The sequence below is a fragment of the Prionailurus bengalensis genome, chromosome D1, assembly GCF_016509475.1.
Source record: "Prionailurus bengalensis isolate Pbe53 chromosome D1, Fcat_Pben_1.1_paternal_pri, whole genome shotgun sequence".
Taxonomy (NCBI): Eukaryota; Metazoa; Chordata; class Mammalia; order Carnivora; family Felidae; genus Prionailurus; species Prionailurus bengalensis.
In genome coordinates, this window is record NC_057346.1 from 59,848,594 (window position 1) to 59,870,439 (window position 21,846).

The window sequence follows — 21,846 nt, forward strand, 5'->3', positions numbered from 1 at the left end:
AATGTCCCCTGTGGAAAGAAAACTGCCTCCAGTTGAAAACCACTGCCCAAAAATAAACTCTTTGAGTTCAGGACTCAAGTCTTCTGCTTCCTTGCAGCCACACAAAAGCATACCCAAGTGTCAGTACATAAGTCAAAAACATTACTTTCGTACATTCTTTTACTGACCTGAGCTGAAAATGTTTCTTGATGTCGAGAGGAGAGACAATTCTCAAATGTATCAATCAACAAATATTCTTTTAGTACCTATGATGTTCAAGGCCCAACTTCCCACTGTTCCTATGATAATTTCAGAAAAGTACTTTACATGGAATGTTTGATTTAAAATGGGCAGAACTCTCCTACTGAGTCAAATCAGCACATATTTACCAGGCATCCTTTTATGTGTGTGTATTATGTACTCCCATCACTCTTTAGGGAGGGCTTTCTGATTTCTACATGTCCCAGCTAAGTTAAAACAAAACAAAACAAAAACAACAACAACATCTCAAGGCTTCACCCAGCCAATCAGGATAATGAAGTCAACCACCTCCTCTCTTTTCCTAATTCACACAATGCCTCACAGAATACATTCAGGTGTCCTGACTCAGGCTTTCATCTCCCCCAGAAAAAAAGAGGCCCCAGAGTATCCCAGAAGGACAAGTGGATATAAGAAATGGAAATGCCCGGGGTGCCTGAGTGGCTCAGTCAGTTAAGTGTCTGACTTTGGCTCAGGTCATGATCTCACGGTTCATGAGTTCGAGTTCCACATCGGGCTCTGTGCTGACAGCTCAGAGCCTGGAGCCTGCTTCCGATTCTGTGTTTCCCTCTCTCTCTGCTCCTGCCCTGCTCACACTCTGTCTCTGTCTCTCAAAAAGTGAATAAACATTTTAAAAAATTAAAAAAAAAAAAGAAAAGAAATGGAAATACTCATTTGGGCAATACCTGAGCAGACAATTAAGGACCATATTTCTAAAGAAACAATCCATATGGTTTCACACTACGTATCAAAACTCTTTTCCTTTTTTCCAACTTGAACCTGCATCTTTCCAAACCAGTCTGTTCATTGTCCCAAAACACATGGGTCTCATTCCTGTCTCTAGCCTTTGCATATCCTTCCTTTTGATTGCCATGTCTCCCTCTCTTTTTTCCCATCCAAGTCCAACCTGTCCTTTGAGGAACCAGCTGCAATTTCACCTTCTCTGGTGAAGCCTTCCCTGATCCTCTAGCTTAGTGAATTTGGCCCTCTGGTTTTCTCAGCATGGATTTTTCTCCTTCTCACTCAAAGTGTGGTACAAAGGCTAGTGTCAACTTTATCTGGGTGCTTGTTAGAAATGCAGAATCTCAGGCATCACTCCAGACCCACTGAATCAGAATTCTTAAAAAAAAAAAAAAAAAAAAAAAAAGTTTATTATAAGCGTGAGTGCATGAACATGGGGAGAGGCAAAGAGAGTAGAGAGAGAGAGAACCCAAAGCAGGCTCTGTGCTGTCAGTGCAGAGCCTGACATAGGGCTTGATCCCACAAACCATGAAATCATGACCGGAGCCGAATGAAGAGTTGGATGCTTAACTGACTGAGCCACCCAGGCACCCCCAGAATCCTCCTTTTAATAAGATCTCCAGATGATATGTATGCACATTAAATTTTAGAAGCACTGTTCCATGCCATTCATTCATAGTCTTATGTTATCTTAGACATGATTGCCAAGTGATCTGCTTCTTAAGGCAGAACCAGCATTACGGTCGGGGTAAGCAAGGGACCTAGGGCTCAAAATTTAAGGAGGCACTCACTGTCAGGTACTAATCCTCCACTTGCATGACCTTGAAAGTGAGTGTCTCCTTAAAGTTTGCACCCTAAGTGCCTCGTTTGCTTCACTCTATTCCTAGCCTGCTTTTGTGTAACTTGCTCCCATCCCATAAACCTGGAAGATCCCACAGCGCCAAGGAGAATACACAGCTTTGTGTCTTTCAAGGAGAACAGAACAGAGCTGAGCATATATTAAGCACTCAGTGAGTACTAAAGGAATTGAACACAATTCTCTACAATATGATAATAAGTATGCTGACAAACCAGCACCTTACCTGGAGATGCTTAAATGGGAGTATAAACAAACACTTGAAAAGTACTTAATAAGCATCTGGGAAAGAAGTATTCATTTGACACCAGGAAGCACCCAGAAAATCATGTTTAAAAAACTCTATGTCAAAACAAAACAAGACAAGACAAAACCAAGACAACATAACTACATGTTCAAAGAAGCCAGACAAGTCTATTGAAGGAAAAACTAAGGAAGATCCAAAGAACTAGGCCAGACACAGGGGTGCCTCTCCATGAGATAGTGGTCAAGCATGCTACTGTCCATATAGTCTATACTGTCTCTCCATATGGAAAATAAAGAATAAGACTTCTGATTTCATTGTGGGGCTGTGAACGTAAGAACATTCCAGATCACCATGCAATTTCATTGCCTTTCCTCCTGGGAGAGTGGAAGTACTTTATAAAGTAACAAGAGAGGCTGGGGAACAAAATGCTGGTGAAGCACAGAACAGTAATGCTTTCAGAACCTCAGAGAAAACAGCTCAGAAAGGCAAACACTAAGGCTGAGATTGGACTTGGACTTACAGGACCATTTAGCACTTCATGGAGTACTGTGAATCCTAAGGGTAAAGATATGATTTGGCTTTAATATTTGCCTCCTGAACCAAGCGATTATTTACATTACATACAAACTGGTCTTCAAGTGCAAGTGGAAAGACAAGGAAAGCTCTAAACTACAACTATAATTAACCTGTACCATCTGGAAATACAGCTTTATTTGCTCCCTCATTAATGAGTTTATTCATCTGGGTCCAAGAAGACAGTCTTGATTGTGCCCTGTCCAGAGCTCAGGTTAGCTAACTAGGGAGGCTCTCTAGGCATGGTTACTGATTGATGGGCTCACATCCAACTCCCAAGACCCACATACAGAATGTTTTCTTGCCAACCAATCACCCCCCTCCTAGAAGCTCACAAGGCACCTAGTTATGCCAATCTACCTAAGTCCAGATTTGAAAGAATAAACCAAAATGTCAGGCAGAGGGCAAGAGAAAATTTCATAAAAATGGAAAATGCTCAGGTGTAAAAGACTCAGGGACCCACCCATGTAACCCCACAAATAGGCCTCCTGTCCCACCCCCTCAAGTATCAGATTCCCTCTGGTCTCTGAGTCTTTACACAGGCTAGTTACTTTTGTCCATTAATGCCCTCTGTTCCACCAAACCAATTCTGTCTTGGTACAAAATGCTGGCCAAATCCTCCTGGCTCCAGGAAGGCTCTTTAGACTGACCCCATTCAATGAAGAAACAAATATCCTCCACTGCCTTGCTAAGCATGGGGCATAGTCCAGCAGCATCAGCACTGTGAGAGGTTATTAAGAAACAGAATCTCAAGACTCCATCCCAGACCTCCTGAATCAGAATCTACACTTAATAAGATAGCCAGATAATTCATACGCCCATTAAAGCATTGCTACTGCTGCTATTGCATCCCAGCACTCACATTCCACAATGTGTCCAAAGACATATACTTCTATGCACCTGATTATTCTAATAACAACTTTTCCGAGATCTAATTCACATACCATAAATTCATCCACATTCCTTTTCGGTATATTCACAGAGTTGTGCCACCATCACCATTGTGTAAGTTGGAAACATTTTACCACAAGAAGAAACCACATACCAGTTAGCAGTCACTCTCCATCCTCCCCCAGCCCAAGAAGACACTCATTTACTTTCTGTCTCTATCTATAGATTGCCTATTCTAGACATTTCATAAAAATGGGATCATACAGTATGTGGTCTTTTGAGATTGGCTTCTTTCACTTAGCATGTTTTCAATGTTCATCAGGTTGTAGCATGTATTGTAGTTAATTCCTTTTTATTGCCAAATAACACTGCACTGTATGGATATACTACATTATATCTATCCACTCAACAGTTAATGGACATTTGGGTTGTTTATACTTTCTGGCTATTAAAAATAATGCTGTTATGACATTCATTTACAAGCTTTTGTGTAGACATGTTTTCATTTCTCTTGAGGATATATACCTAGGAGTGAAACTGTTAGGTCATATGGTAACTCTATGCTTAACCTTTTGAAGAACTGCCAAACTGTTTTCCACAGCAGCTGCACCATTTTACATTCCCACCAGCACTGCGTGAACGTTCCAATTTCTCCACATCCTCAACAATACTTGTTATTCTCTTTTTCATAAACGCATCCAAGTGGGTGGGAAATGGTTTCGCTATGTGATTTCAATTTTGCATTTCCCTAATGGAGAATAACGCTGTGCATCTTTTCATATGTTTATTGGCCATTTATATATCTTAACTTTGGAGAAAAGTTTATTCAGACCTTTGTCCATTTTTTAAAAATAGACTTTTTTGGAGGATTTTTAGGCTCACAGCAAAACTGAACAAAAAATACAGAGTATGCCATATATCCCCTCCACCCAAATACACAAAGCCTCCCCCATTATCAACATCCCCCACCAGAGTAGTACATTTGTCCCAACTGATGAATCTACACTGACACATCATTTCACCCAAAGTTCAGTTTACCTTAACAAACATATAACCTATAAGCACATGTACACAACATTCAAGTATACAGAGTAGTTTCACTGTCCTAAAAATTCTGTGTTCTGCTTATTTATCATTCCATCCTCCCCTAATCCCTAGCAAATACGTATCTTTTTACTGTCTCTATGGTTTTGCCTTTTCTAGAGTGTCATATAGTTAAAATCATATGTAGCCTTTTTACATTTGCTTCTTTCACTTAGTAATATGCATTTAAGACTCCTCTGTTTTTTCATGGTTTGATTGCTCATTTCTTCTTAATGAATAATATTCCATTGTCTGGATGTACCACAGTTTATTTATCCACTCACCTACTGAAGGATATCTTGGTTACTTCTAACATTTGGCAACTACGAATAAAGCTGCTATAAACGACTGTGTGGACATAATAGTGTGTTTAATTTTGTTCTTCTCCTTTAATACTGTATTGGCTATTCTGGGTCTTTTGCCTCTCCATAGAAAGTTTAGAATCAGTTTGTCAATATCCACAAGGTAACTTGCTGGGATTCTGACAGGCATTGCACTAAATCTGTAAATCAAGCTGGGAAGAACTGACATCTTGACAACACTGAATCTTCCTATACCTAAATGTGGAATATCACTCCATTTAAATAGTTCTTCTTTAATATTCTGATCAGAGCTTCATAGTTTTTCTCATATAGATCCTATAAACATTTTGCTAGATTTATACTAGTATTTATGCTAGGATGTCATTTTCATGGAGCTAAAGTAAATGGTATTGTTTGTTCTTTTTTTTTTTTTAATTTTAACGTTTATTTATTTCTGAGAGACAGAGAGAGACAGAGCATGAGAGAGGGAGACAGCGAATCTGAAGAAGGCTCCAGGCTCTGAGCCATCAGCACAGAGCCCGACACGGGCCTCGAACTCACGAACCTGTGAGATCATGACCTGAGCTGAAGTCGGCCTCCCAACCAACTGAGCCACTCAGACGCGCCGGTATTGTGTTTTTAATTTCAAATTCCACTTGTTCATTGCTGATATACATATATAGGAAAGCAATTGGCTCTGTTTATATTAACCTTGCTAGATTTATATCATCCTGAAACCTTGCTATAATAGTTCCAGCATTTTTTTTTTTGGACATTTTTTTTTGACATTTTTGGATTTTCTACATAGACAGTTATGTCATCTGTGAACAAAGATGGTTTTATTTCTTCCCTCCAAATCTGTATACATTTCACTCCCTTGTCTTACTGTATTAGCTAGGCCTTCCATACAGTATGATGTTGAAAAGCATGGTGAGAGGAGACACCATTTACGTTGCTCTTAACCTTACTGGGAAAGCTTCAAGTTTCTCACCATCAAGTATGATGTTAGCTGCAAATTTTTTTTGTAGATATTCTTCATCAATTTGATGAAGTTACTCTCTATTTTTAGTTTTCTGAGAATTTTTATCTTTTTTTCTATAGATGCAGATTTCTAATTTTTTAAAATTTACATCCAAATTAGTTAGCATATACTGCAACAATGATTTCAGGAGTAGATTCCTTAGTGCCCCTTAACCATTTAGACCATCTCCTACTCCCACAACCACTCCAGTAACCCTCAATTTGTTCTCCATATTTATGAGTCTCTTCTGTTTTGTCCCCCTCCCTGTTTTTATATCTTTGTGTCCCTTCCCTTATGTTCATCTGTTGATTTTTGTCTTTCTCTGCCTAATTTCACTTAGCATAATACCCTCCAGTTCCATCCACGTAGTTGCAAATGGCAAGATTTCATTCTTTTGGATTGCCGAGTAATACTCCATTGTATGCATATACCACATCTTCTTTATCCATTCAGCCATCGATGGACATTTGGGCTCTTTCCACACTTTGGCTCTTGTTGATAGTGCTGCTATAAACATGGGGGTGCATGTGTCCCTTCAAAACAGCACACCTGTATCCCTTGGATAAATGTCTAGTAGTGCAACTGCTGGGTCACAAGGTAGTTCTATTTTTAGTTTTTTTGAGGAACCTCCATACTGTTTTCCAGAGTGGCTGCACCAGCTTGCATTGCCACCAACAATGCAAAAGAGATCCTCTTTCTCCACATTCTCGCCAACATCTGTTGCAGCCTGAGTTGTTAATGTTAGTCATTCTGACAGGTGTGAGGTGGTATCTCATTGTGATTTTGATTTGTATTTCCCTGATGATGAGTGATGTTGAGCATTTTTTCATGTGTTGGTTGGCCATCTGGATGTCTTCCTTGAAGAAGTGTCTATTCATGTCTTTCACCCATTTCTTCACTGGATTGTTTTTGGGTGTTGAGTTTGATAAATTCTTTATAGATTTTGGATACTAACCCTTTATCTGATATGTCATTTGCAAATATCTTCTCCCATTCTGTCGGTTGCCTTTTAGTTTTGCTGATTGTTTCCTTTGCTGTGCAGAAGCTTTTTATTTTGATGAGGTCCCAGTAGTTCATTTTTGCTTTTGTTTCCCTTGCCTTTAGAGACGTGTTGAGTAAGAAGTTGCTGCAGGCAAGATCTTGCTTTCTCCTTGAGGATTTTGGTGGCTTCCTGTCTTACATTGAGGTCTTTCATCCATTTTGAGTTTATTTTTGTGTATGGTGTAAGAAAGTGGTCCAGGTTCATTCTTCTGAATGTCGCTGTCCAGTTTTCCCAGCACCACTTGCTGAAGAGACTGTCTTTATTCCACTGGATATTCTTTCCTGCTTTGTCAAAGATTAGCTGGCCATATGTTTGTGGGTCCATTTCTGGGTTCTCTATTCTCTTCCATTGATCTGAGTGTCTGTTCTTGTGCCACTGAGAATTTTTATCTTAAATGGGTATGGGATTTTGTCAAGAGCTTTTTCTGTATCTATTCATATATTTATGTAATTTTTCTTCTTTAGCCTATCAATGTGATGGATTACATTAAATGATTCTCAAACGCTGAATCAACTTGCACACGTGGGATAAATCCCACTCGGTCATGGTGTATGATTCTTTTTATACACTGTCAGATTTGTTAATATTTTATTGATGGTTTTTAAATTGATGTTTGTAAGAGACATTGGTCTGTACTTTCTTGAATTGTCCCCTCATTCATTTCTAATACTAGTAACTTGTGTCCTCTTTTTTTCATAGTTAGCCTGGTTACAGACCTACCAGTTGTATCAATTTTTTCAAAGAATCAGATTTTGATTTTGTTGATCTTCTCTACTGATTTCCTATTTTCAATCCATTGATTTCTACCCTGTTTTTCATTATTTCTTTTCTCCTGCTTACTTTGGTTTTAATTAGCACTTTTTTCTAGGTTCCAAAGATGAATCCATAGGTGACTGATTCTAGATCTTTCTTTCCTCTAAGCCTGCTTTTACTGCATCCCACAAATTTTGGTAAGTTGAGTTTCCATTTTCATTTAGTTCAAATATACTTAAATTTCTCCTGAGATTTCTTCTTCGATCCATGTGTTATTTAGAAGTGTGTTGTGTGATCTTCAAATATTTGTGGATTTTTTTTTAATGTTTATTTTCTGAGAGAGAGAAAGCACAAGAGAGGGAGGGGTAGAGAGAGGGAGGGAAATGCAGAATCTGGAGCAGGTTCCAGGCTCCAAGCTGTCAGCACAGAGACTGATGCAGGGCTCGAACTCATAAACTGTGAGATCATGACCTGAGCTGAAGTCAGATGGTTAACTGAGCCAGCCAGGCACCCCAAGTATTTGTGGATTTTCTTTCTCTTCTTGAATTCTAGCTGAATTCCACTGTGCTCTGACAATGTGTTCCTATTCTTTTAAATTTGTTGTGTTTTATAGAAACTTTGTGGTCTACCTTGGTGAATGTTTCATGAAAACTTGAGAAGGTCAATCTATTCTGCTGTTGTTAAATGAAGCAGTCTACAGATGTCCATTATATCCAGTTGATTGATAGTGTTAACTGAATTTAGCTATGTACTTACAGACTTTCTGATGGCTGAATCTGTCCATTTCTGACAGAGGAATGCTAAGCCCTGTAACTATAATCTGAATTTGTCTACTTCCGGTTGCAGTTCTATCAGCTTTCACTTCACATGTTTTGACACGCTGCTGTTAGGTATATACACATTGAGGACTGTTACGTCTTCTTGGAGGATGGACTTTTATCACTACATAATGCCCCTCTTGATCCCCAATAACTTTCCTTGCTCTGAGGTCTGCTCTGTCTGAAATTAATATAGCTAGTCTTACCTTCTTTTGATTAGTATTAGTATGCTATATCTCTCTTTATTCACTTAATTTTATATGTATCCTTTTACTTAAAAAGGGGCTTCTTGTAGGCAATATATAGCAGATCTTTTTTTTCATCCACTATGACAATCTTTCAGTTGGTGCATTTTTTTAAGCTTATTTGAGAGAGAGTGCGCACATGTGAGCAGGAGAGGGGCAGAGAGAGGGAGAGAGAACCCCAAGCAGGCTCCATGACATCAGCACAGAACCCGACTCAGGGCTCGAACCCATGAACCTTGAGATCATGACCTGAGCTAAAATCAAGAGTCAGACATGTAACCAACTGAGCCACCCAGGCACCCCAGAATTATGTGAGTGTGTGTGCGCGCGCGTGTGCGTGTTCATATACACGTATATGTTTAAGTTTATTTATTTTGAGAGAGAGAGTATGGGAGGAACAGAGAGAGAGAATTCCAAGTAGGGTCCACACTGTCAGCATAGAGCCCGATGTGAAGCCTGAACTCACGAACCGTGATACCATGACCTAAGCTGAAACCAAGAATTGGATGCTCAACCAACTAAGCTATCCAGGAGCCCCTGAATTATTTATATTTTTATTGTTGGGCTGTAAAAGTTCTTTACATATTTTCTGGATACTTATCTGATATATGACTTATAAGTCAGATAAGTCTCTTATCTGATATATGACTTCCAAATATTGTCTCCCATTCTGTGGTGTGTCTTTTTACTTTCTTGATAGCATCCTTTGCAACACAAAAGTTTCTCACTTTGGTAAGTCCAAGTTATTTACTTTTTCTTTAACTGCTTATGCTTTTGGTATCATATCTAAGAAGATTTCATGATTTGGTCATGATTTATGACTATGTTTTCTTCTAAAATTTTTATAGTTTTATTTATATTTAGGTCACTGGTCCATTTTGAGTTAATTTTTTTATATGGTATGAGACAGGAGTCAACTTCATTCTTTTACATGTGGCTAGCTAACTGTCTCAGCACCATTTGTTGAAAAGACAATTCATTCCCAATGTGCACCTAATTCTTCACACTGGCTCTTAATTCTGGAAGATGGTGCAACACCCTTGTTTTCCACATCATTTTCTCAAGTGTCCCCACAGCTCTATAAACTTTGCTGACAGAACCTCAGAAAAGTCCAAAAGATAGCTGAAGAACTGTATATAATACCATAAATAAATAAGTAAAAAAATAAGCAAACAAATAAGGCCTCAAAGCTATCTGTGAGATCTGAGACATTTATTCATTTATTCAATTCTCATTTGAGGTACTCCTGTTCTAAATGTGCAGGTCCAGGGCTAGGCATGGGGATGTACAGACGAACCAGACTTTTTTCTTGCCGTTGAGAAGACAGATAAAAAATAAAATAATTAGGCTGTTTTAAAAGTATGAATTTACTTAGCCCAGGGAGCACAATTGTTTCCACTCTACAGAAGGCACAGATAAGATATAAAGGAGAGTAATGACTCACTGAATATCATAGTTGCCAAGAGTGATGGGGAAAGGGTCACAGAGCTTATGGGAGAAATCAGAGACAGAGCTTAGGGCCTCAAATGACCAAATCAATGACTAGTCACAAAGTCCTCCTACGGTCACATTATGATTGTCATGGGCCCCAAGTACTTCTGCCTTTGTGGGCTCCTTCCTCCATTAAAAAAAATATTTAAAAATGCTCACTTCAGCAGCACATATACTGAAACTGGAATACAGAAAAGAGTAGCATGGCCCCTGCACAAGAAAAATATATTTCATGACTGCATTACTATAAAGATGTATAATCCAAGCTGGACTGTATTCATTTTTTTCTTATTATTAAAGTAAATTAAGACATTTTTGTGGGTCCCTGGGCACTGTCCCTAATGGATAAGTCAGTTGTGGGTCCTGCTGTAACCCCATAGCTACGGACCAAGTGTTTTCTCCCCAGCTGCCAAGTCTTTGCTCTACTGCTTGTAAGATTTTCTCCTCTATTGAGCCTATCTGATCAATCAGCCTGAGTTTGAAGTTCACACTAAATCTTACACACTGCCTAAATCCACAATAAAAGGTAACCTCACTCCACTGGTAGCACTATAAAGTCACTGAAAAATCACTTGACAATAATGTGTATTCTGTGTTCAAAAAAGGTTCAGATACATTCATGAATGATCATACCCCAAAAAAGAAAGACATGTCATTGACCTGCAAACACCAAAGTCATGGGAAGCACATAGCTGGCATCTTGAAAGTAGCCAATAAATGTTTATTCATTCATTCAATCAAAAGACAAGCATAAAACAAAGTCTACTCCTTTATAAAACTTACCTTCTAATAAGAAGACAGATAATAAACACATATAAGCATATATACACACACACACATATGTATACATATACATGTACATATATGTGAATATATATATATATATATATATATATATATATATATATATATATATATAAAATAAATTCTGGTAGTGTTATGAAAGAAAATAAAGCAGGAAAAGAGAAGAAAGTGAAAAAGGAGACTGTTTTGTTGACTACATTGTAGATACTCGCTTCCCCCAAAAGGTTTCCAACAAGAGAACATGCTGGGTGAGACAGCTGTTATACTTAGCCCATGTGGTAGGTCTTATTTCCTTGGGTTTTATCTCATTCCCACTTTTCACCCCAAGAAATGGCTTTAGGGCAACAACTACCTTTCTCAGTGAAGAGAAAAACATTTGTAGGTCCTACTAATCCACCACAGGTGGATATGTCACCACAGGTGCTATATGTCAATGAATAGGAAACTTCCTCAGTGACTCAATTTCCCCATATATACAATGAGGGGGTTGGCTTAGGTGATTTTTGAGGTCCTTTAAAGCTAAAATGCTGTAATAATTCTACCAAATCTAACTCCAAAGCTTCAGAGTCAGCTCTAATATTTTGACTTTCCAAACTGCCACAGTTTCCTTTAGTTACCATACAACTAAAAACAAAATGCCTTCAGTGTGGTGAGCTACTGTAATTTAACAGGATGCTACCAAATTACATCAATGAAACTTTAACAAATGATTACCACAGGCATGCATCAGGAATATCCATCACCAGGGGATGGCTTCTTGTCCTTGCTTCAAGTACCTGTTAACTGTAAAGGGTCCTAACCTCTGGAACCCCATCCACCAGGACAAACTTGGTATTTGAGAGGTCTCAGTTGATCCTTTCAAGTTAGAGACGGATTAACCATGCAGCTAAAGACTTCATTCTTTCGCAAAAACTAGAGACGAATAAGCCCAACCTTTGCCCTTGAGGTATTCAGTCGGGGGGGGGGGGGGGGGGGGGGGGGGGGAGACAGGACACAACAGACTATTAAACATAACATAGTATGATAAGGACAACCACTGACATTTAAACAAAGTGCTACTTAAGTGCAGAGAAAAGAGATATTAGCTAGCTCCTGAACCTGATATGAATACAACATACCAGGAGGGCTGCCTCTTCTATCTTGTAGGGACAGATGCTCTGGTCTGCTGGGTGATTACGACAAGTGAAATACCAAGGTTCACACAGGCTCTCCATATTTGTAGCTCTCCATTCTCCTCTCATTCACAATCTTCTTAAACTCCATAGCCTTGTCAAGAATTCAAGGCCAATAAATCAAAGTGCAACTACCTCACTTTTAAAACAGACCTCATAAATCAGCTGGAAATCATGCAGACATTGGATCTACTTAGGCAAACTGTAAGGCCTGATATAGACAGCACACTTTGAGCAAGAAAGTGGAAGTAGGTGTTGGTTGTAACAACTGCTATGGCTGCTATCTGCTCATCACCCCCACCCCTCCTACCATCACCAGAAAGTATATCTTGCAGGCCAGCTGAGTTGGGAAGCTTTTTCAGTGAAACTTTTCAAATATATATAAAAGTAGAAGGAATAGTTTAATGACCTCTTTCTCATTCAACAATTATCAAACTTGGGGGCACCTATCATTCTTTGGTTCTTAAATTCCTTTCCCATCAAATTCATATTTCTCAGACTAGCCTCCTCCCTCTCTCACTCTTTCCTACACGCATTCCAGCCTCCTACATACTCTAAACCTTTCTACCCATTCTTTTAAAACCCAATCCATATGCCACCTCTTCCAGAAACCCTTCCAGAGCAGAACTATCCTTCCTACAAACTCCTTAAAGCCTTTACTTGCTAGCCACATCTACCCACCTATGGAATCTCCCTTGAATTTTTCATTGCCACACCTCCTAAAGTTCAGACTTTATCCCTTGCTCTTTCCTAGGATATTGTAGTGACCTCCAAGATCATCTCCCTGACTCTAATCTTGCCAGAACAGATTCATAACATAAGAGCAGCCACAGTGATCTTTATTAGACACACAACTGAGTATATCAGCCCCCTACTTAAAGAGACCTTAATGACTTTCTATTGTCTTTGGATTAAAGCCCAAACTCCTTTGTATGACATATAAGGTACTTCATAATCTGGTCCAACCAGCTATTTATCTCACCAGTCTCCCCCAAATGGCTTGTACTCCAGCCACAATCCAGGAATGAACCACCTACCATTCTAACATGCTCTTCCCTTTTATACCTTGGTGCTTTGGCCAGTGCCATCTTCTCTCCTTAGAATTCTTTCCTCATCTTCACTGTCCATCTCTATTCACTCTCAAAGATGCAGTTCAAGTATTACCTCCTTCAAAAGATATTCTCCAACTTTATACATTCACACTGCATTCAACAACTGTTAGGTGAGCATATGTTGAACTCTAGACTGGAAACAACAATAATAAATAACAGCTCTCACTCTCAAGATACTTAAGAGTCTAATAGATTTCCTCAGGTGAAGTGTTTCTCTTCTGCAGAAATTTGCAATTTGTACATTATCTCCAAGGTCACATTTATTACTTTTTATACTTGTTTCTGAGTCTGTTTCCATAACTAAACTCTAATCATCTTCAGGCCAAGGATCTTTTCTTTTTTTAAAAGCTTTATTGAGGAACAGCATCCATTTTAGGTGGACAATTGAAGGACTGTTCGTATATTTACAGGGTTGTGCAACCATCTTTTTTAATCTATTTTTTAATTTTAACTTTAGTTTTATTTTGAGAGAGAGACAGAGAGCAAATGGGGGGAGTAGCTAAGAGAGAGGGAAAGAGAGAATCCCAATAGGCTGCACTGTGTCAGCACAGAGCCTGATGTGGGGCTTGAACCTACGAACTGTGAGATCAAAACCTGATCTGAAACCAAGAGTCAGACACTTAACCAACTGAGCCACCCAGGTACCCCCGTGCAACCATCTTATTTTAAATCATTTCTATCACTTTAAAAACAAACCTCATGTTCATCTCATCTGCAACACCCCCAGACCTAATCAACCACTAATCTACTTTATTTCTCTATAGATTTGCCTCTTTTGGACCTTTCATATAAATGAAATCATACAAAATGCAGTTCTGACTGGCTTCTTTCAGACACCATAATGTTTTAAGGATCATCCATGTTCTAGCATGTATCAGTAGCTCACTCCTTTTTCTCGCCAAGTAATATTCCACCATATGGATATACATTTTATTCATCCATTCAGCAATTGAGGGACATTTTGGTTGTTTCTACTTTTGGGCTATTATGAAAATATTGCTAAGAACATTTGTGTACAAGCTTTTGTGTGGACACATGTTTTTATTTCTAAAGTATATATCTTAGGAGAGGAATTGCTGGGTCATATGGTACTTCTATGCTTAACCTTTTGAGGAACCATGAAACTGTTTTCCACAGCTGTTGCACCCCTTTACATTTCTACTAGCAGTGCATGAAGGTGCCAGTACCTCCACCTCCTTGACAACACTTGTTATTATGTCTTTTTTCATGATAGTATCATGGTGAGTATGAAGTGGTATCTCATTGTGTTTTTAAGAAAAAAATTTTTTTAATGTTTATTTATTATTGAGAGACAGAGCATGAGCATGGGAGGGGCAGACAGACAGGGAGACACAGAATCTGAAGCAGGCTCCAGGCTCCAAGCTGTCAGCACAGAGTCTGACGCAGGGCTCAAACTCACAAACCACGAGATCATGGCCTGAGCTGAAGTTGGACGCTCAACTGACTGAGCCATCCAGGCGCCCCTCATTGTGGTTTTGATTTGCATTTCTCTGATGACTAATGATATTTAACTTCTTTTCAGGCACTTATTGGCCATTTGTATACTTTCTTTGGAGAAAAGTCAATTCAGATCATTTGTCCATTTCTTATTGGGTTATTTATCTCTTGTTGAGTTGTGAGAGGTCTTTATATATCCTGAATGTAAGTTCTTCATCAGATATACTATTTGCAAATATTTTCTCCTATTTAGCAATCTTACTGGATGTGAACTGGGTGTGAGCATCACTTGAATCTTACTTTCCTTTGTTTCAAAGAACTAGCCTGTAATCTGGTACAATGTATGTGTTCAATAAATGTTAGATGGATGTTATGCCTTACTCGTTCAGCATCCCCCTCTTACTTCACACCTAGCACTAGACACAAACAAAGCACATGCTTCGGAAATAAACAGAGACTGAGTAACAGTCTCGAACAAACAGTGGGGATGATGTCAAATAAAATAGCCAAACAGAATTTTTCACATTTCTTCTCCCCCACCTAAGACTTCCCCTTTGGTCCTTCCTATTTCAATACATATACCATCAACCATGGCGTTGCCAATTACTTAAAGCAAAACAAATCCCAAAACCTGGAAGTCAAGCTTATTTTCCTTCCCTTCTATCTGATATCCAATCCACCAGCAAGTCCTGTAGACTCTACTTCAAAACATATTCTAAATTCATCCACTTCTCCCCATCATCTATGCTACCGCACCCCCAACACTATCAGGTCTCACCTAAACTACTGCAAATCTCCTAACAGCTCTTCTTGAATGCCCCTTACAATGCATTCTCCTTAAAGCAGCCAGAAAGATTGTTTTAAAAATGCAAACCAGGGGCGCCTGGGTGGCTCAGTCGGTTGAGTGACCGACTTCGGCTCAGGTCATGATCTCATGGTTTGTGAGTTCGAGCCCCACATCGGGCTCTGTGCTGCCAGCTCAGAGCCTGGAGCCTGCTTCTGATTCTGTGTCTCCCTCTCTCTCTGACCCTCCCCCACTCATGCTCTGTCTCTCTCTGCCTCAGAAATAAACATTAAAAAAAAAAATTAAAAAAAAAATGCAAACCAGCTCACCTCACTCCTATCTTTCAAACCATCCAAAATCTTTTCATTGTACTCTCAGGAAAATTCAACATGTTTAGCAGCATCGATGAGGCCTTACAGATCTGACTGTGCCAAACTCCCTGACCTGACTGGTATTATTTTTTCCTTGCTCACTATGATTCACACACACTGGCTTTCTCTTTGGTCCCAAGACATGCCTAACTCATTCCCACTGATTTATACTTCTCCCTCCACTTGACACATGTCTGCCTCCAATTGCCTCCAATCTTCCAATTGCCAGATCTTCTTCACTCAGGTGTTGGTTCAAATATCACCTCATAGGCTATTCATAACCTTTCCTAGTTGTTCTCTATCACATCACCCTACACTCCTCAGAGCACTTGTCACCATTTGGAGTTATCCTGTTTGCTACTTGTTACCTGCATGCCCCCATTAGAAAGTAAACTTCACAAGAGCAAGGACCTTCGTTGTCTTGTTCATTGCTGAGTTACTGGGACCTAGGAAAATGCATGACATATTGAAGGTACAAGTACTGAGGAAGGAAAGATTGAATTAACAATCCAGATTACATATTTAATAAATGCTTCATGAATGCGTGAGTGAACGAATTAGGGGGAGGAATGAAAAGCACACAAAAATAAGTGGAAGCACTGTTACTTGATATTTTTATAGCTGCTCACTTTTCTCCACCTTTACTGCCTTTGCTTCTGCTCAGATCCTCATTATCTCTTAGCTACCAAAGTACTCCCAGCTAATTTCTTCTTTCCCCAACTGGATCCCTCCAAAATAATTTCTACACTTCTATCAGACTTGATCACTCTGAGACATAGATCCAAACAGGTTTTAAACCCAAGCTTCTTAGCATATTGTTAAAAAGGTCTCTCCAACCTTACTGCTCATTGTTATCCCCTTACATTTAGCCTGTACTCAGTTTTACAGAAATTCTTAAAGTTCCCAGGATCTGCCTCCAAACCTTTGCAGATCTTTTCACTGTGCTGGACCACTCTTCCCTACCTCATAGACTATCTATTGAACTCAAGTTTAATCCTTAAGAACAAACGCAAGCTTCTTCTCTGTTAAGTCTTTAATGATCCCCCTAAGCAGAGTTAATCACTCCTTCCTTTGTGTCACCACGGTATATAACACACAACTTACACTATACCACAATTATTTGTTTCCATGTCTGTCTTCCCCTATATGACTATTAATCCCCTGAGAATAGGAGCCAGGCGTTCATCTTTGTGTCCTCCTTGCATAGTATTTGGCATATATAAGCACTCAATAACTGATGACTGAGTTAAAACATACCTTAACTCCTCAGCCTGGCATTCAAAATCAACCTTGTATGGGCCCCAACTTATATTTCTAGATTTAGCACTTAGTCCTCAGCTACTTGATGATCTCCACAAATACATCCTTCTTTTTCACATTTACTTGGGGCCTTTATTCCTGATGCTCTCTAGTGAAATTTAGAACATCCATTAAGGTCCAGGTCAGAAGGCTCCTTCTCAAAGAAGACTTCCTTAACCCTATCAATGAGAAGGGATTTACTTCCCCCATAGTATTTTGTTTTTTCTACTGATAAGGTAATTAGGACCTTTTTTTTTTTTTTAAGTATACATATTTATTTTTGAGAGAGAGAGAGAGAGCACAAGTGAGGGAGGGAGACACAGAATCCGAAGCAGGCTCCAGGCTCTGAGCTGTCAGCACAGAGCCCAACGCAGGGCTTAAACCCACAAACCATGAGATCATGACTGAAGACAAAGTCAGACGCTTAACTGACTGAGCCACCCAGGTGCCCCACTGGACCTTTTAATTATAGCCACTGCATTTCCAACTGGACTACATGTCCCATTTTCTAACAGAACTATAAGCTCCTTGAAACATGAATTAGCATCTTCTCTCTCAACCCAAGTGCCTAACATAGCCCCTTGTACAAAAAGCAATCATCAACAAATATTTTATTAATGAAGAATAATATGCTTAAGGATTAGAGATTTCATGCTTCCATTCCTTCACATGGTAAACTTTTACCCCTCAAGAATCAGCCCAATGATGGGGCATGTGGATGGCTCATCGGTTGAGGGTCCAGCTCTTGATTTTGGCTCTGGTCATGATCTCAAGGTTCAAGAGTTTGAGCCCCTTGTTGGGCTCTGTGATGGGGGTTCAGAGCCTGCTTGGGACTCTCTCTCTCTCTGTTTGTCCCATCCCTGGTTCTGGCTCTCTCTCTCTCTCAAAACAAATAAACTCATAAAAAAAAAAAAAAAAGAATCAATCCAATGTCCTATCCTCTCTGAAATCTTCCCTAACACTCCCAAATACAATTATGCACTCCATCCATGTACCTGTGGTACCTTGTGCATAACTCTACTCATAATACTTTATGTCATTATCACTTCCTCTCCCTACTAGACTGTGACCTCTTTTGGAGCAGAGATAGTCTCATTATCCATTTAGGAGTTCCCAAGACCAAAAAAGCATCTGGTATAATTAAATGTTCAATAAAAATGTGGTGAATTTTGAAAACAGTGAGTCCGTGTTATAGAGTACACCAGCAACAGAGATCATGGAATCCTATCACCAAGTTCAAATCCCACCTCCACTTACAACCTATGCAATCTTGAATAAATTAAAATTACTTAGCTGTGTCTTGGTTTTTCTCACGTAGAAATTGAAAATAATAGTATTAAAATAGAATTAATAGAGCTAATGTTATGTAAAATGCTTACTACAGTGCCAGGTACACAGTATGCACTAAAAAATTAGCTATTGTTACCATAAGAATAGAGGGAGAAAAAACTGTTTCTGGAGGGTGCTGACAGACTCAAGAAGAGGTTAAGCAATGGGCAATGGAGAGTAAAATGTCACTAGAGTCCTCTTAAGTAACAGGCACATTGGGGTGCTTCGGTGGCTCAGTCAGTTGAGTGTCCAACTCTTGATCTCAGTTCAGGTCGTGATCTCATGCTTCATGGGATTTGACCCCTGAGTCGGGCTCTGCACTGACAGGGCAAAGCCTGCTTGGGATTCCCTCTCTCCCTCTTTCTGTCCCTCCCCCGTTCTCTTTCTCTCTTTCAAAATAAATAAATATTAAAAAAAAAAAAAGTAACAGACACATTAAGTTATTGAGAACACCCTACTGGGAAACGGGAAGGAGAACAGAGGGACCACAAACCTTGGTTTATGGCTTATGCTTATGCTCTCTGCCTCCAGTTCCCTGCTTCTTCTTTCCCCACAGTTTCTCCCTAGTTGCCCAGGGCCAAAAGCCCCATGGCCACAACTCAGCATCCCCTTGGGAAAGCTGCACTTTAGAGAGAACTAATGAGTTTACATTTACCTACCAGATTTTCCTCTGAGAAGCAAAGAGATAACAAAGGACTTCAAGAAGGAAAAACACAAAGAAATAAAGTGGAGATAAGGAATGACATCAGATGGATTACAGTGGGTTGGCTTTCAGGACAAATAGTCCCCGGTGAATTGAGCCTACACTCCTCAGAGGCATCCTCTGGCAGTGCCAGTGCTTGCATGTGCTTCCATGGTCAAAGATGCAAAGAAAGCATCTGCATCCTGCAAAAGCAGGATCTGGAAAAAGGAACAAGGACTAAAAAGATGAAGCTACAGAGGCACCTGGGTGGCTCAGTCAGTTAAGCGTCCAACTTTGGCTCAGGTCACGATCTCACAGTTCGTGAGTTCATGCCCCACATGGGGCTCTCTGCTGTCAGCACAGAGCCTGGAGCCTGCTTCAAATTCTGTGTCTCCCTCTCTCTGCCCCTTCCCCACTCATGCTTTGTCTCTCTTCCTCTCTCAAAAATAAATAAACATTTAAAAAAAATTTTTTTAAGCTGAAACTACAGAAATAAAAATTCTAGCCCAATTTGAAGAATACTGCAACAGAGGTATTCAAAGAGGTAATAGGATGACCCAAAAGATAGCTCCCTACCATTAGAGGGGTTTAAACACAGACTGGGAGTGATCACTTACTGGGGATGTTCAACATCCCTTTAAGATTCAAGTTCAAGGGGTGCCTGGATGGCTCAGTCGGTTGAACATCCGACTTCAGCTCAGGTCATGATCTCACAGTTGACGAGTTCGAGCCCCATGTCAGGCTCTGTGCTGACAGCTCAGAGCCTGGAGCCTGCTTCTGATTCTGTGTCTCCCTCCCTCTCTGCCTCTCCCCTGCTTGTGCTCTGTCTCTCTCTGTCTCAAAAATAAAGATAAACATTAAAAAAAAAAAAAAGATTCAAGTTCAATAAACATTTGAATTTCTACGCTAGCCATTGTGAGAGATTAGGTGCTAGGAACACAGAGATAAAAAATGATACGGTTGTCCTCTCCCAGAGTTCACCACCTAATCAGGGGGGCAATACAACATGGTAAGTGCTGACAGAAATCCATATAAGGTACCATGGGGCAGAGAGCAAATCCTCAGATTGTGTGCCTATGACTCACTGGTAAGGTGCAATATGGCATTAATTAAAAATGGAAATGCTTCAAAAGCAGTTTATAAGCAAATGCTGTCAGGTGATATTGTGTTATTTCCAGAACAGATAGTTAAGTGTGTCAGCTAACCTTTGCTATTAGGTCAACATTCCTTTCATCCTGAGCCGAACCCACAATATACTGATGTCTGCTACATGCCAAGTACCAGGCAAAGCACTGAAGAATGTATAGAGATGAGAAAGACAGTCCCAGCATTCAAGGAGTTAGAACATAGAGGAGTTTTCCTCCTCTCTCTCTCCTATCCCCCTTTATTGACCAGATAACACCTTAAATTCCTTCTGGAAGTAGAAGAGCTATTAAGACATAAGCTTAATTGGAGGCACCTGGCTGGCTCAGTTGGTGGAGCATGCAACTCTTGATCTTGGGGTTGTGAGTGTGACCTCCACATTGGACGTAGAGATTACTTAAAATCTTAAACAAACAAACAAACAAACAAACAAAAACAAGACATAAGCTTAATAAAAAAGTGACTTGCAAAAAACAAGAGTGAGCTGGGGATGGGAGGTATAAAGGTATGATGAGAAACCAAATGAGAAAGATTCTCTGCAGACAGGCTATCTGCCAAAGTATGAAACTGACTGTATAAAAAGTCAAGGTTATATGTAGGCCTTTTTGTCTATAACTCTCTATCACCTTTCTTCTCTCAACTTAATGTTATTAGCACGGGCTATTAACAATTATTATACATTCACTCACTCATTCACTAGTATTTACCTGATAGAAAACAGTACCTAAGTACCTGACAGGAACTGTATGAAATACAGGCAGAGTAAAATACTGGGATCCAGGACTTTCAAAGCTGCAAGAGACCTTTAGAACGTCATCTAGTCCAAACCTATCAATTCACAGATGAAGAAGTGAGGTTCAGAGAGATTGAAATCTTTCATGAATTCACACTTTCATTCATTTATTGAATCATACTCTTTGCCAGACACCAGGGACACAAGGCTTTCAAGGAGAGCCTAATCTCATGGGAGACCAACAGCATGATTCCAGTCAAATTACCTCTATAAATGAAGTCATATACTTACATAGTAGAAATGTCCATTGTAGGACAGTATTAGAAGTATACAGTACTCACACTGCCCAAAATAGTTAAAAGCACAGGTGCTGGAGTCATCTTGGATTTGAACTCCAGCTCTGTCACTTACTTAGCTATATAACATTGGGCAAATTACATAAATTCTCTACATCTCAGTTTCCACATCTATAGAATGGGGATAACCATAATAGTACCTACCTTGTAAGATTTGGGTATTAAATTAGAAAATGCATACGAAACACTTGGCACAGAGTAAGTACTCTATCTTATTTCACCTTCAGCACTCTGCCTCAGCATTCTCCTCCTGAGCCCAGGCCTCAGAATCTCAACACAGCCTTTTAAGCATCTATTATCATT

The 21,846-nt window shown here is 39.6% G+C and overlaps 1 protein-coding gene and 1 non-coding gene across 3 annotated transcripts in view; one reads left to right on the forward strand and one right to left on the reverse strand.

Moving 5' to 3' along the window:
* RNF121 (ring finger protein 121) overlaps nt 1-21,846 on the reverse strand; it is an 82,228-nt gene that overhangs the window by 53,991 nt on the left and 6,391 nt on the right. The window lies entirely within an intron of this gene.
* LOC122484558 lies at nt 10,452-10,556 on the forward strand. Its single transcript, XR_006297619.1, has one exon. It is a non-coding gene; the product is annotated as a U6 spliceosomal RNA (small nuclear RNA).